Here is a 16,142-nt window from a genome sequence, read left to right as displayed (position 1 = left end):
CAGTGATCTGATTTCCATTCCATTCCTTAACATATGAAAGTACCTGAGTCCCGGCTTGCCTCTTTTCTACACTGGTTCTCAGCCTTTGCCTTCCTGGCCCCCCAGCTCTGTAGCTTCCTGTGTACTCAGCCTCTTGTATCTATCCATCATGGTCAGCGCCATCCTTCAGGGGCCAGTTCAAAATCCACCTCTTCCTTAGGCTTTCATTACATGTATCTCCTTCCTTGCTACCTCTAATTTCAGACTGCCTGGTATTAAAAGAAAGTTAATTGACCTTCAGTGCAGCTCCTAAGCTTTTACAGATTTCCACCCACATGCCCCCATCTCTAATTCCTCCATGACAGCCCTGTGAAGCAGGCATGCAAGTGCAGTTCCCCCATCTCACAGTGTGATCAGATGGATGCGAAGAATACTTACAGCCCATTCCAACATACTGTCTGCTTTTGGGGAGCCCTTGAAACACAGGAGACTAGACCTTACTTATCTGCCACCCCTTGGAGACTTAATTCTGGAGTCCTGGCTGTAGACCACTGCTAGAATCACCCTTTTATGCTCCTGTCACCCGTTAAGAGAATTCTGGCCTCATAATCTCGCGTCCAAGACACAGATGGGTTTATCAGTGTATCTTACATGCAGGGACTGCATGTAAGAGAGACACAGTTATTGTATGTTTAACCAAAGAGAAGGAGCTAATTTCTTTTTTCTCACTTAAATCTGTATGGCCACCTCATAGCTAGCTGTAAGATGGTGCTCACTTCTAGCCTCACATTCATGTTCTAGGAAGAAAGGGAAAAAATAAAAAGAATAAGCAGCAGCAAGATAGAAGGGATAGCACCTACATCAGAAAAGCAAAACTTTCCTGAAATATACAACACACTTCCACTTACATTTCAGTGAGCAGAACATGTCACACGACTATCCTCAGCTGCAAGGGAGGCTGGGATATGTCATTTGGTTAGGTCAGCATATTGCCATTGCCAGCATATTGCCAGCAATTGCCAGCATATTGCCAGACAGAACTGTTTTAAGGTTCTGTTAATACAGAGAAAAAGGAAATGACACAAATGTGAGATTGTGACTTAAGATGTGTCTTCCTCACTAGGGAACAGGCTCCATGAAGTCAGGGAGCATGGGTGTTTAGGCCCACAGTTGTATTCCCAGAATCAAGTGTAGTGCCTGGCACACAGTGGGTGCTCCATAAGTATGTGCTAATTGGTGAAATGACTGAAAGAAATGACTGCTGGAGTCATCATTTTTAAAGCCTTTTAGGATCTGGAGTCATCATTTTTAAAGCCTTTTAGGATCTCGATGGGTTTCCCTCATAGCTCAGTTGGTAAAGAATTGGCCTTCTATGCAGGAGACCCAGGTTTGATCCCCAGGTCGGGAAGATCCCCTGGAGGAGGAAATGGCAACCCACTCTAGTGTTCTTGCCTGGAAAATCCCATGGACAGAGAAGCCTGGAAGGCTACAGTCCATGGGGTCGCAAGAGCTACTTAGCTACTTAGACTAGGATCTAAATGGGCTCAAATGCCAGGCCCCAGATTGACTCCTGTCAACCCTTCCATACATATGCCATATTTGCCAGAGTTCAAAGGCCTCTTCCCCTCCAGGTTCTACCAGCATCCCCCTGTGTTCTCTCTCTGTTACCTGGATAACCTTTAATGCCCATTCTTAGATCACAATAAATCAAATCTGCAGCAGCTTATTCTGGGTTAACTGGAATATCGGCTGCATATTTTAGTTCGTAAGTTAATAGCCAATTATGAAGCACAAGATAAAGAGTACCCAACATTGGTACATATCATCTGTAATTACAAAGACAGGATTGGGTGTGTCTGTGCATAACAATTGACTGCAATTCATGTTTTTAATGCAAGTATTTATTGCTAGATACATATCATTTTGAGGAAAGGGTAGTTTTATTCCTCTTAATAGAAAAGACACCTGCATAGATAAGAAATACCACCTTCATAAAATGCTGTGAATTTGATAAATGAATAGAAGCATAAAATTTAGCCCGAAGTGCTCTAGGATGAACAGGTTTTAAAACAGTTTTTAAAAATTTAATGACAAAAAAGAACAGGTCATCAAATCAGACATAGAACTCTTCTTTAAAGGATTGAGTTTTAGATGAACTGTTTTTAGGGGGAAAAAAAACCAACTTCAATTTAATTAACCAGAACCCCCAGGAACTGGTTGTGTGATCTCTGGAATCCCGGGCCAGAGGAGGTCAGGGGTTTGATGGCCTTTGGTTCCACAGTGGACTGCAGTTTCTCCGGGAACAGGGTCAGAGCTGGGAATCTTGTGCATTCTTCATAACACCTGGCAATGCTGTTAATTTGACCCATTAACAGCACTTCGTTACAGTCTGTTCAGGATTTCATTGATTCCTCAGATTCTTGATCCTTTGAGATAATGGAAGTGTAGCCTTATTAGCCTTAATTTAGGAACCTCAGTTTCTTATCTGTACAATTAGAATGAAAGCAGCCATTCTGTCTGCCTTTTCAGTGTGTAGGATCACATAGAGGAAGGATGTGAAAACATGGTATAGAAGGGAACACACTGTATCTGTGAGAGAGGGATTTTTAGGGTCAGTAATGATTTACATGGGGAATATCTTAGTAGGACTGTTTGGTTGGGCAATTACATTCCCAGCACTGAACATGGGGCATCAAGTAGATATCAGTGGCATGCAGGTTTACACTCGTTCAGGCTCAAATAAGGGCTTCCCTGGTGGCTCAGCAGAGAAGTCGATGGCACCCCACTCCACTACTCTTGCCTGGAAAATCCCATGGACGGAGGAGCCTGGTGGGCTGCAGTCCATGGGGTCTCAAAGAGTTGGACATGACTGAGTGACTTCACTTTCACTTTTCACTTTCATGCATTGGAGAAGGCAATGGCAACCCACTCCAGTGTTCTTGCCTGGAGAATCCCAGGGACCCGGGAGCCTGGTGGGCTGCCTTCTATGGGGTCGCACAGAGTCGGACACGACTGAAGCGACTTAGCAGCAGCAGCAGCTGGTGGCTCAGATGGTAAAGAATCTGCCTGTGATGCAGAAGACCTGGGTTCGATCCATGGGTCGGGAAGATTCCCTGGAGAAGGAAATGCCAACCCACTCCAGTATTCTTGCCTGGGAAATCCCATGGACAGAAGAGCCTGGCAGGCTGTAATCCATGGGGTCACAAAGAGTCATACACAACTGAATGACTAACACTTTCAGGCCCAAATAAGAAAGGACTGTTGTCCACTAACAGAGGCTATGTGATGATGCCCAGGAGTCCGGAAATCTGAGCTTTCATTCTGCATCTGCTGACTCTCTGACTTTGAATCAGTTGTTTCCATCCTGTAAACTTAAATCTGCTTCTCTGAGCAATGGAACTACCTGATCTCTGAGGACTCTCTCCCAGCTCTAACTTTGTCATTCTGATGCTGCAGAATCCAGATTCCCAGCCTGGGGTGGGATTAGGAATGGTTCGGTTGTACCTGCACCCCGAGATCCTCTGAGGCCTTTTTCAACTGCCCCTGCCCTGCCTAGGTCAGTGCTTCTCCAGTGATTTTTCTCTAGCATTTCACCACTACTCCTCTGACCAAGAACCTTCCAGAACTGCTAGGACAGAGCTGAAATGCCACCTCTGTCTCAAGCTGTGTGGGAAGGTTACTGCCCACCAACAGCATGACTGAGGGGTGTTAAGGTGACATTCAGGACTTTGTCAAAGCAGTTCCAAGAGAGTGCAAACAGGTGCTGGCTTGTTAGAAATAATTTCCGTGTCTCACCACTCGGACCACATTAGTCATTCAAGTGCTGAGGAACAATATAAATTCCTGTCATCCTGGTTTATGTGACCACTAAGATTTATTCCAAGTGACAGGTCATTAAGGTTTCTTCTCTTTATATTTTTTCTCAGATTCACTGAAAACTCATATTTCTGCTCCATGTTATAGACTGCTAACAGCTCTGTTTTTGGTCGGGGAGTCAGCAATAAATCTGACTTTAATAAACTGACAAAAGATAGCTATCCCAGAGACAGTCTGAGCCCCTATTCTTCATCTCCTTTTATAAAGTGCATTTGTATTGAGACCTCTTCCACATAAAAGCCATATTTGCCATCTAAATATTCACCTCCCCCAACAGATGTTTTGCTGTCCTAAAGCTGACCCCATAATCACAGATTGTTAGAGTCGGAGAGGGGGTCTTCCCTGGTGGCTCAGATGGTAAACAATCCACCTTCAATGCAGGAGACCCAGTTTCTATCTCTGGGTTGAGAAAATCCCCTGGAGAAGGGAATGACTACCCACTCCAATATTCTTGCCTGGAGAATCCCATGGACAGAGGAGCCTGGTGGGTTGCAGTCCATGGGGTCATAAAGAGTTGGACACGACTGAGCATTGAACACACACACACACAGAGTCAAAGACCTAATAACAGTTGATGTGGGTAGGGAAAGAACTGAACCTCTGCTGGGGACATCTAATGTCTTCACTTTTCGCTAGAAAAATTGAGTTAGCAGCAAACAGATGTCCGCCCTCAGGGGCATGACCTCCCTTTCTGGTGTTCTTTGAGCCACGCCATACTGTGCCCCCAGAATCCTTCCTGCTTGCTTGAGGTGCAGGGTTTAGTGCAAGCATTCTCTGAAGTTCTCTGGGAAGCCTTAACCTGCTGCAGACTGCATGGCCACAGGGAGGTCTAAAAACTTTCTGGCTGGTACTGGAGCCCCCACCACTTTGTCTTTGTCCAGCCCCTATCCAGTTGTGAGTGCCCAGAAGGCAGTTCTTCCATAGAGCTGGCATTTAGAATGACTGAGGGGATTTCAGATTAATCCATGGGGGCTGATGTTCTGGCCAAACTCTAGAGAGCGTCCCTCTGGAGGGGCTGGGAAGGATCCGGCCTCAAATCCTAGCATCCCCTGCAGAAGCAGCTGCCCTGTCCTGGAGATGAAAGTCCAACCCCTCTCTTAATGGAGTTCTCAATATACCCTCAGAACCTGGACAACTCCACTCCCAAAATTGTGGAGCAGAAAAAGAACTTTTAGAAGATTAGCATGCAAACAAACACTCATGTTCTCTATAAACTTCTGTCTTCAAACTCTTATAAACTGCTGCCTCTGAGCCCTCTACAAACTCCTGTCTGGATTTGTAAATAACAACCATGTAAGGATTATTGAGGAAACTCTGGAGGCAGAAATGTATAGACATTCCCTAGGATCTTCCTAGTTGAGCAAAGCTTATAAAAGCTCTACTGTGTGCTCTGTCACACTTTTTATTGTTTTGTAACCTCAGCCATAAAACTAGGAGCAATCCTTATTTACCAGCTCTTTCCCTGCATGTTTCTTCAGTCTCCAAACAAAATTTGATGTAAACAGTGGGAAAATTAACTGTATTGAACAAAATTAGAAAGTTCTAAAAATGGAGCTGTTTTTAAAAACAGAATGGGCTGCCCTGAGCAACAGTGAGTCTCCCAGGACAGGAGGTATGCAGGCAGAGACTGAAAGAGTACACACCAAATTATCTGAAGAGGAATTCTTGAAATCAGGTAGGGAATTGGGTTAGACAACCTTCCAGTCCCTCCAAATCAGAAACTCTGGAACTTGAAGATGTCCATTCACTCAGAGCTCTTCTGAAGGCCTGGTTTGTGCCAGACTGTATCCTGGGGAGAGATGAAGGAAACCCAGCCCCTGGAACTCTGGTTGGGATCCCTGATAAGAAGACAGACAAACCAGCACCTAACTCAAGTGCAAGGCAAAATGATGCAGGTATTACAGGGAGGTGACCAAAAGCCAGCAGAGGTGGCTGAGATGAAGATTCACCTGGGACTGGAGAAAGTTCCACATGCCCTGCATCCTTGGGCTGGAGGACTCTGGCTGTGGGGAAACTGCCCACGTATTTTGTGTATTTTATTAAGCACTTATTCAGTGCTGGGCACTTAGCAAGGTGTCAATTAATCTATGTAACAGTCCAATGGAGCAGGCACTATTGTTTTCTCCCATTTTAGGTATGAGGATATGAAGGGTAGAGGGGTTAAGTGACATGCCCAAGGCCACACAGCCTAGGGAGAGGCCAGGCCACACACCCTACGGAGAGGCCAGGCCCCAACATGAAGCCAGGTGTCTGCTTCCACATGTTCTTAATGCTATTCTGTTTCCTGGGCTAGTTCCTGTCACTCTTCAGGCTTCAGGGTCCCTGTAAAAGCAATGAAGTCTTTAGACTAAGCCCTATGTCATGCCCAGCATCCTGGAAACACCAGGAATGACCTGTATTCCCCTTCCGGGATGGGGCTGAGGGGGAATGAGGCCTTCCTGGGCCAGGTCAGTGCTGCGCCCAGTCTCTGAGATAAGGGCTCCTGGGCCCTGAGCTCCACTGTACCTCGGAGAGGCTCCTTACACATGGCTTAAGCTTCCTAGAGCTACCCATGAATCCGGAACAGAGAAGGAAAGCCTCGCTCCATGAGACTCAGATACCACCAGGAATTGTCCATAAATTCCTCTGACTTCCAACTGGAATCCAGTCTAGTTTCCCAGAGCCAGGTCATAGCAGGAGAAAGAGCTTCACAAGCCCTGGCTGGGGAGGGCCAAGCTGGGAGTCCCCGGAGCCCGTGGGGAAGAGGCTTCCACTAATATGTGGGCAGGCACAGGGCCGAGTGAGGAGCTGCAGGTGAGCTGCGAGGCCACTGGGCAGCCCGTGGCCCTGGGTGAGTGCCTGCACTGCAGCCTCATGAATAGAGGTTTATAATGTCCATTTAACTGAACTGGAACTGTGTTTCCTAGAATTCCCTCCTCTGTAGATCCAGGTTAGCTCTGGTCACAGGAACCTTTTACATGCGATCTGGAAGGTGGAAGGGAAGCAGCAGCCACACTCTTTCCTATGCTCAGAAGTGCAGGGCACAAGGGCTCACCCACCTTGCTTTCCTGCTGGCTCCCTGGGGTGGCATGGGACAGCACCCAGACCCTCCACCCCTGTTAGTCCTGCCCGTTTTACTCCCTGATTCCCTGGGCCAGCTGAGGGTTGTGCTCCACAAGGAAAAGCAAAACTTTTCCTGTAAGCCATTCCTGCCTTCAAAATTGGAGCCTCAAAGGAAGTGAGACACCAAGTAGACTCCAGCCCATCACTCAGACTCTAGCCCATTCCTGCAGGCTCCAATCTATCCTTGATCCCCTATCTCCTTCCTATCATTCATTCCCAACTGCCTGCTCTGCTGACTTGAGGCTCCAGCCCCAGATGCAGAAGTAACAGCCTCACTTAGCCAGACCAGTTCCCATGTTTACGTAGGGTCAAATCCCTATAATTAACCCTGTATCGCATACATTGTGCTAGTGGCTCTGCTTCTCTGACTGAACCCTGAATGATATGCACAGGGACAAGTGAAACAAGGCTGGGCCTTGGAGGGACTGAAGAAGGGATGGACTTGATGCCAGGATCAGAGCAGAAGTCAGGTTCTCAGAAGCAGGACACAATTAAGCCCCCGAACTCCTGAACATAGGCTCACCGGCTGCCTCATTGAAATATTGCTCTCAAGACCTGAAGAAACTGAGCCCATCAGGAACAAGTGGCTTCAGGTGTTGGGAGGGCTGGGAAAAATTGGGGTCACAGCAGGTCCTTGTATGGCTTAGATATCGCCCTGTAGCTGCTACGGATACTCATGCACACATTCATGCATAAATACACAGCATGTGCGGTCTTCCCTGTCCACGCAGTATTTTCAGAGCTTTCTTTTACTCCTCCTTTTTTCCTTTCAGTCAATGCTGGAAACTTTAATGACTTTTAAAACCCTAAAATACAGTATATACTGAGACTGAGCATCTGTGGAGGTTAAGAGACTGGAGAAGAGGCTCTGACTCCCTTTCTGGAGAAAAGCAGCAGCAGGCAGCGAGGCGAGAGGAGCTGGAGGGGGCACCTGAGACCGCCACTCACAGGTAGAGGACAGCCTGTGACCTGGAGGGCCCCGCATGTGCGGCCCTGAGAGGGCCAGCCGAGCCTCATGCCTTAGAGGAACTGCAGGGGAGCAGGAAGCAGGGTGATTTTGGTCCCTGAGGCAGAGGGGTGGTCCTAGGTCGTAGGGAGAGGTTTGCTCAGAAGCTCCCTCCCTCTGCTCAGGAGAAGAGCATAACCCTGCTGTTTTGTTTCCTATCACTTAATGAGACAGAACCGCCTAGGCCTTGCCAGCAGGAGAGAGATTCCAGCGATTTTACCCAATGATCGATCCAACGAAATCATGAGCAGGCTAAAGAAAAGAATAACTATTTTAACCAGCACTCAGTAACGAGAAAAAAGTAGGCAAATAAGAGCACGAAGAGCAAGAGCCCCACTGGAGCAGGACACTAACAGAATCAAGTGTGAAAATTTAAAAACTGTAAGAACCCAGTGAAAAAGTGAAAGTGTTAGTCACTCAGTCGTGTCCAACTCTGCAACCCCATGGATTATAGCTCGCCAGGCTCCTCTGTCCATGGATTTCTCCAGACAAGAATAATGGAGTGGGTAGCCATTCCCTTTTCCAGGGGATCCTCCCAACCCAGGGATGGAACCTGGGTCTCCTGCATTGCAGGCAGATTCTTTACTGTCTGAATCACCAGGGAAGCCCTGTAAGAACTCTTAAGGAGATTCAATTAGAGAATAAAAAACACTTTCTGGGTTTAAAAATATAGCTTTCTCATCAAAACTTTTCATACATAAACTGAAAGAAAAGATAGTTGGTTCTAAAAACAGATTTAGTATCCTGTACAAGAAATATCTCACAACAGAGCAACAAATTCAGAAAGATGAAAACCATGAAGGAAAATATATGACACTTGGATGACAGATAACTGGCAAGTAATGCAAGTTCTAGAAGGAGAGAAAGGAATAAACGAAGTCGTCATAAAAACTAAATAAAGAATAAAGACTGTTCTTATCTAAAGAAAGATAAACTTCAAAATTAAAAGGAATTTTCAAGTCCTAGACACATTTTTTTCCAGTTTTACTAAAGTGTAATTAACAAATAAACATTTTGGGGGAGGAAGTTGGGAGGGGGGTTCAGGATGGAAGACACATGTACACCCATGGCTGATTCATGTCAATGTATGGCAAAAACCACTAAAATATTGTAAGGTAATTAGCCTCCAATTAAAATAATTAATTAAAAAAACAAACATTTTATATATGTGTGTATATATATATGGTATACAGTGTGATGTTTTGATTTATGTATACCTTGTGAAATGGTTACCACAATAACCTAATGTATCCATCACCTCACACAGTTACAATTTGTTTGTAGTGAGAATACTTAAGATCTATACTCTTAGCGTATTTCAAGGATCCTATACTATTGTACTACTATCTATAGTTCCCTTGCTGTATAGTAGATCTCTAGAATGTATTCACCCTCATAACTGAAACTGTATTCACCCTCATCACTGAAACTGAAGACCAACATCTTCCCATTTCCCCCACCCTCAGCCTCCAGACGCAATTGACAAAAGAAAGAAAGAGGCTTTGACACGGCCTGGTTTAAAAAAAATCTGAGTTTCAGTTTCTCCACTGTATAATTACTATCTTTTCCCTTGCAACTGACAAAAAGGAGAAATTAGATTAAAAAGGAAGGAGAACTAAAGCCAGACTAGAATCAGACTTTTCAATCACAAATAACTACTTAGAAGAATAACACCTACATGGTGAATAAAGATGTTTACAGCTGTGCAAGCATTCTCAGGGTGTCACCTATTTGAGGAACATATTTAAGAAGCTGCTAACCAAATGGCAGCTCCAGCAGAAAGATAACAAACAGAGGGAAAAGGGTGGTGAGCCACACTGGTAACCTTGCTTCATGGCTTGTGTCCATTTTGCTAGGTTGTTAAACATTTTTAATACAACCTGTACATATGTATGAATGTATGTATATCTGTGCTTCCCATATAAATATATATGATGGCACTAGTGGTAAAGAACCCACCTGCCAATGCAGGAGACTTAAGAGAGATGCAGGTTCGATCCCTGGGTCAGGAAGATCCCCTGGAGGAGGGTATGGCAACCCACTCCAGTATTCTTGCCTAGAGAATCCCCGTGGACAGAGGAACCTGGAGGGCTACAGTCCATAGGGTCACAAAGAGTCGGACATGACTGAAGTGACTTAGCATACATACATGCATGCCTGTGTATATAAATAGCATGAGTGGAGGCTTTTATCAAAAGTTTTAAGTGAAGAATTTTAGAACAGGTAAAGCTAAACTTAATAATATCTTTTACTGAATGTTTAAAATTACTTGAGCAAAACCTAGAAATGAAAAATAAAGAGAAAATTGAGAGTAAAGAAACAAAACCTTTCTAAACATTTCCTTTCATTTTGCTATTAGGAGAGAGGCTTAAGTAAATAAAGCAATTTGATTGAAGCAACAAAAAAGACCTAGCAAATATGACTACAACCTACAACATACATCACCAATTAAAATTAAGCCATAGGTAGAAAACTCACACTTCCACAAATAGAAACAAGACACTATTTTCTTGAACATATAAGTATTTAACATCTATTTTCTCAAACATCTAAGTATTAAATCTAAGTATTTCTAGAAATCAGTCATGTAGTTGACCAAGAAGAAAATCTTAATAAAATTCTAAAAGGAGAAATTTTCTAAGCCATACTCTCTGACTACACATTAATATAAAGATAAAGATACTATCTTAACTACTTGGACATTATAAAATGTCCTTCTAAATAATGACTGCATCAAAGAAAAGTATGAATTATCTAGAAAGTAATAAAAATTACAATGCATGCATGTGTGCATACTCAGTCGTGTCTGACTCTTTCCTCTGTCCGTGGGATTCTCCAGGCAAGAATACTGGAGTGGGTTGCCATGCCCTCCTCCAGGGGTTCTTCCTGATCCAGGAATTGAACCCCTGTCTCCTGTGTTGGCAGGTGGATTCTTTACCACTGAACCACCTGGGATGTCCCCAAATTACAATATTCCACATCAAAACCTTTAAGACTCAATGTAAGCTATATCCTAATAGAAATATGTAGCCTTAAGTCTCTTTAAAAGACTTTTCTGAAATAATTTTAAACTTACCAAAGTGTTTCACAAAGAGAAGAACATGCATTAAGCTTTTATCCAGATTCTTCTATTGTTAATATTTTGCTTTATCATTCTCTTGCTCTCTCTCTCACACACACATACACAAACACAATGTTTTTTCTGACACTCCTGACAGTAAGTTGCGTACATTAGAGGTATTTGCCCTAAGTGATGCTTAACCTCAAAAAGTCAAGAAAATGCAAAACAAAGCAATAATACTATGTCATTTTTCACTGATAAAACTAGAAAACATTTTAAATTAAAATGCCAGCTTATGGTGATTTTGTTTCTTAATTTGCTAACATCTACTTTTAATTCCATTATTTATTTCCTGCTATTATCTTTAGTTTAATGTTTTCCATATCATTTTAAGAAGGTATAAAATTGCAGTTTTCGCCATATTTGAAAATATTTACTTTTATGTATACATTTATTTAGAATATTTTATTTATTATTGTTTCAAATAGAAATAGCACTGGAAGGAAAATCTTTAGATAATTATTAATATTTCAGAGGAAGTATGTATGGTATACTTTCTGAGACCTATCATCCTACTTAATATTCCTCTTCCTTTAGGCATGAACATCTTGACTGAGTTTAACTGTTGGGTCACAATATTTTTCTTTCAAGTTCTTGATGTTTTAGCTCATTGTCATCTAGGAAGTTGTTTCCCAAGTGTTTCTGAAGAAACGTTGGTTTTACGTAATGTTTCTGAGCAAAAGAGTCTGACAGTCAGAATATTTGGAAAGTGCTTCATGTATGGTACCAAAAATTCTAGTATTTGAATATTTGGGATGACTGAAAAAAAAAAATTCTGAAACCCACTGACCTGGGACTTATACCTGGGAAATTCTCACCTTGTGACGTGCATCACACTTCCATTACCAGCCTCTTTTCATCTGTCATTGTGTCGTTGTCAGACTGTAATTAGATGAAGGGGAAGGAGATTCCAGAGAAACTCTGAGCTCTGCCCCAGATGCCTTACTTTGGAAATTTCATTTCTCGGTCTGAGAGGTTCTACACTGAGGAATAGTGCATACCTTGGAAAGCACTGCAGTGTCTTTAGAAGACACAACACTATAGATGCCTGGAGTATAACACAGTAAATGATAATTTGGTTTATATACCTCAATTTTCAATTCAATGTGTTCAAATTTCCAAATTTATCTCAAGTAAATATTCCAAATTCTACTAAAATTTTAATCACTTTTTAAATTGACATGGTCTTTTCTCTGGTATTTCAAAAATAGGGCAAGTGATAGTTAATGATGAACCTCACATAGACAGGAGAACTTTGTTATCCACATTTAATTTTTTGCAAAGCAAATAACTTAATGCTTATACTCAATTTTGTTAATAAAAATTACTATCTTGATAGCAAGATTAAGATCCTTTCATAGATTGTTTATCAATAAAGTCAACATATATCCTAAAAACAGTTGAAAAGTTTAAGGGTTTTTTTTGGGGGGGGGTGTTTTTTAATTTAAAAAGAGAAAGTCTAATCTCAGATCCAGTATTACTGGACACACTATAAAATTTTTTCCCAATTCAGTTCATTAACCTCAAGTAATTTTTACACAGATTGGAAGACATCATCAACTTCACTGATGATCTTCAAAGCTTTAATTTAAAAAGCCGCACTTCTTATTCAAACTTATTTTTAACCATATATCATGCATAGGGAGATATACTCAATTCCTGTTCTCTGTGGATTCATCACAACTAAAAACAAAATAAGTTATGATTGGCTCTTTTGCGAAACTTGAAGTTTGATATATTTAACAATGCATTAATTTGACTTGACTCTAGAACAGGATAGAAACAAAGATTCCAGCATTTGTTTTATTTTTTTTACTGAAGGATAATTGCTTTACAGAATTTTGTTGTTTTCTGTCAAACCTCAACATGAATCAGCCATAGGTATACATATATCCCCTCCCTTTTGAACCTCCCTCCCGTCTCCCTCCCCATCCCACCACTCTAGGATGATTCAGAGTCCCTGTTTTCGTTTCCTGAGCCATACAGCAAATTCCCATTGGCGATCTGTTTTACGTATGGTAATGTAAGTCTCCATGTTACTCTTTCCATATATCTCACCCTCTCCTTCCCTCTCCCCATGTCCATAAGTCTATTCTCTATGTCTGTTTCTCCATTGCTGCCCTGTAAATAAATTCTTCAGAACCATTTTTCTAGATTCTGTGTATGTGTGTTGCTGCTGCTGCTGCTAAGTCACTTCAGTCATCTCTGACTCTGTGCGACCCCATAGACGGCAGCCCACCAGGCCCCGCCATCCCTGGGATTCTCCAGGCAAGAACACTGGAGTGGGTTGCCATTTCCTTCTCCAATGCATGAAAGTGAAAAGTGAAAGTGAAGTCGCTCAGTCGTGTCTGACTCGTGGCAACCCCATGGACTGCAGCCTACCAGGCTCCTCCAGCCATGGGATTTTCCAGGCAAGAGTACTGGAGTGGGATGCCACTGCCTTCTCGGGTACGTGTGTTAGAATACGATATTTATATTTCTCTTTCTGACTCACTTCACTCTGTATAATGGGTTCTAGGTTCATCCACCTCATCAGAACTGACTCAAATGTGTTCCTTTTTATGACTGAGCAATATTCCACAGTGTATATGTACCACAACTTCTTTATCCATTCATCTGTCGACGAACATCTAGGTTGCTTCCATGTTCTAGCTATTGTAAATAGTGCTGCAATGGACAATGGGATATATATGTCTTTCAATTTTTGTTTGCTCAGCGTATATGCCTAGGAGTGGGATTGCTGGGTCATATGGTAGTTTTATTCCTATTTTTTAAGGATTCTCCATAACATCTTCCATAGTGGCTGTATCAATTTACATTCCTACCAACAGTGCAAGAGTGTTCCCTTTTCTCCACACCCTCTCCAGCATTTATTGTTTGTAGACTTTTTGATCAGGGCCATTTTGACCAGTGTGAGGTGATATCTCATTGTAGTCTTGATTTGCATTTCTCTAATAATGAGCAATGTTGAGCATCTTTTCATGTGTTTGTTAGCCATCTGTATGTCTCTTTGGAGAAATGTCTGTTTAGGTCTTTTTCCCACTTTTTGATTGGGTTGTTTGTTTTCCTGGTATTGACTTGTATGAGCTGCTTATGTATTTTGAAAATTAATGCTTTGTCAGTTGTTTCATTTGCTGTTATTTTCTCCCATTCTGAGGGTTGTCTTTTCATGTTGCTTATAGTTTCCTTTGCTGTGCAAAAGCTTTTAAGTTTAGTCAGGTCCCCCTTGTTTACTTTTGTTTTTTTCCATTACTCTAGGAGGTGGGTCATAGAGGATCTTGCTTTGATTTATGTCATCGAGTGTTCTACCTATGTTTTCCTCTAGAGTTTTATAGTTTCTGGTCTTACATTTAGGCCTTTAATCCATTTTGAGTTTATCTTTGTGTTTGGTATTAGGAAGTGTTCTAATTTCATTCTTTTATGTGTAGCTGTCCAGCTTTCCCAGCATCATTTATTGAAGAGGCTATATTTTTGCCTCCTTTGTCAAAAATAAGGTACCCGTGGTACCTTGCATGGGTTTATTTGGTACCATAGGTGCATGGGTTTATTTCTACTCTTTCTATCTTGTTCCATTGGTCTGTATATCTGTTTTTGTGCCAGTACCATACTGTCTTGATGACTGTGGCTTTGTAGTATAATCTGAAGTCAGGAAGGTTGATTCTTCCAGCTCCATTCTTCTTTCTCAAAACTGCTTTGGCTATTCGGGGTCTTTTGTGTTTCCATATGATTTGTGAAATTTTTTGTTCTAGTTCTGTGAAAAATGTCATTGGTAATTTGATAGGGATCACATTGAATCTATAGATTGTGTTTGGTAGTACAGTCATTTTCACAATATTGATTCTTCCTACCCAGGAACAAGGAAAATCTCACCATCTGTTTATGTCATCTTTGATTTCTTTCATCAGTGTCTTATAATTTTCTGTGTACAGTTCTTTTGTCTCCTTAGGTAAATTCATTCCTAGCTATTTAATTCTTTGTGTTGCAATGGTGAATGGGATTGATTCCTTAATTTCTCTTTCTGAGTTTTCATTGTTAGTATATAGAAATGCAAGTAATTTCTGTGTTTTGATTTTGTATCCTGCAACTTTGCTAAATTCGCTGATTAGCTCTAATAATTTTCTGATACTATCTTTAGGGTTTTATATGTACAGTATCACATCATCTGCAAACAGTGAGAGCTTTACTTCTTGTTTTCCAATCTGGATTCCTTTTATTTCTTTTTCTTCTCTGATTGCTGTAGCTAGGACTTCCAGAACTCTGTTGAATAATAGTGGCAGAAGTGGACACCCTTGTCTTGTTCCTGATCTTAGGGCGAATGCTTTCAGTTTCTCACTATCAAGAATAATGTTTGCTAAGATCCCAGCATTTTATCTCCAAATAATTTTTGGCTGTATCCCAAATGCAAAATTGAGGAGAGAATGTCTCCATTAGAAAAACAGTTTTTTAAATTATTCTTTGTGATTAAATGAGCTATTTCATGTAACAATTTCATTTTATGCATTCCGAATCCAATATCATATGTTACAGGGAAATTAAATTTGTAGATAAATCCACTGCCTTTTTAATTATATCAGTATTATTTTATTTCAATTTTATGCAATTTGAGAGACTCTCAAGGTATAACTGCTCTTCATTTTTAAATTACTGATGTTGAGGAAGTTGGACTTCACTTTAGCAATATGTAAGAATCCATATGTATTAATTTTCTATTGCTGCATAACAAAAACCCCACCAATTCTAATTCTCTTGCCTTTGTACATTTAGTCTTTTTGTTTGTTGGCCTTAGGTACTTTTCTTTATTTTTAAGGTCTAATAGTTACACTAGAATATGTCACAGAGTTGACACTTATGAATAAATTTTCCCAGGTACCTAGTGGACCCTTTCAATATGTACCATCTTCTTTCACTTCCAGAAAGTCTTCTTGAATTGTCCTCTTTAGTGGCCCCAGTTATATATATTGTTTTTTCTTTGCCTTCCTGACTACCATCAACCACTTTCTCTCTAACTCTTTTTATTTCTTTATCTTGTTTTCATTCTCTTAGTCATTTTCCTGCCTT

At 41.5% G+C, this 16,142-nt stretch overlaps 1 long non-coding RNA gene across 1 annotated transcript in view; it reads left to right on the top strand.

Annotated features, from left to right (window-relative positions):
• LOC139184575 (uncharacterized) overlaps positions 1–16,142 on the top strand; it is a 62,876-nt gene that overhangs the window by 12,147 nt on the left and 34,587 nt on the right. The gene's annotated exons all lie outside the window — the stretch shown is intronic.

The sequence above is a fragment of the Bos indicus genome, chromosome 8 (assembly GCF_029378745.1).
Source record: "Bos indicus isolate NIAB-ARS_2022 breed Sahiwal x Tharparkar chromosome 8, NIAB-ARS_B.indTharparkar_mat_pri_1.0, whole genome shotgun sequence".
In the NCBI taxonomy this organism is placed as follows: Eukaryota; Metazoa; Chordata; class Mammalia; order Artiodactyla; family Bovidae; genus Bos; species Bos indicus.
Note: the sequence above shows the minus strand (reverse complement) of the source record. Positions and strands in the feature narration are given on the sequence as shown.